At 68.1% G+C, this 576-nt stretch overlaps 1 protein-coding gene across 1 annotated transcript in view; it reads right to left on the reverse strand.

The window, feature by feature from the left end:
* KLHDC7B (kelch domain containing 7B) overlaps window positions 1-576 on the reverse strand; it is a 4398-nt gene that overhangs the window by 1712 nt on the left and 2110 nt on the right. The gene's annotated exons all lie outside the window — the stretch shown is intronic.

Genomic DNA, 576 nt, shown 5'->3' on the forward strand with positions numbered 1-576 from the left:
TCAGGCGGCGGCGAGGGGGCCGAGAGCAGCGCAGGTCCAGGCAGCTGCGAGTCCTGACGCTCCTCCTGGGTTCCATCCCGTGGGCCTGCAGGAGGGCCTGGGGTGGCAGCCCTGGCCCTGGAGCTGCTCTCTTGTTGCTGACACTCAGCCTCAGCCGGGCCCCATGTGCCCAGCCCCGTGACTGCCCCACCAGGGGACCCATGCCTATCCTGCGGGCTGGGGACCGCCCCTTCAGGGGAAGAGCCAGTCTCTCTGTTCTCAGACAGTGCAGAAGTGCTGGGCTCTCTGGGGCTCCGCAGAGCTGCCCTTGGGTCTGTCTCCTGGGGCCTCTCTTGCCTGGGGAAGGGGTGACTCCTGAGAACCATTGAAATGAGGTTTCCCCAGCTAGTTGAGGTCTGCCCCTCCTGCTTGCCCTTGCGGAGAGCCACACTGGGCTCCTGACATGTGGGCCTTGACTCACTAGTGGGGGCAGGCGCTGCGGCTGGGGCTGGGGATGCACCTGGGGCTGCAGCTGGGGCTGGGACTGGGGTTGGGGATACTGCTGTGGCTGTGGCTGGGGCCGGGGCCGGGGCCGGG

This window comes from Pteropus alecto, unplaced genomic scaffold, assembly GCF_000325575.1.
Source record: "Pteropus alecto unplaced genomic scaffold, ASM32557v1 scaffold118, whole genome shotgun sequence".
Lineage (NCBI taxonomy): Eukaryota > Metazoa > Chordata > Mammalia > Chiroptera > Pteropodidae > Pteropus > Pteropus alecto.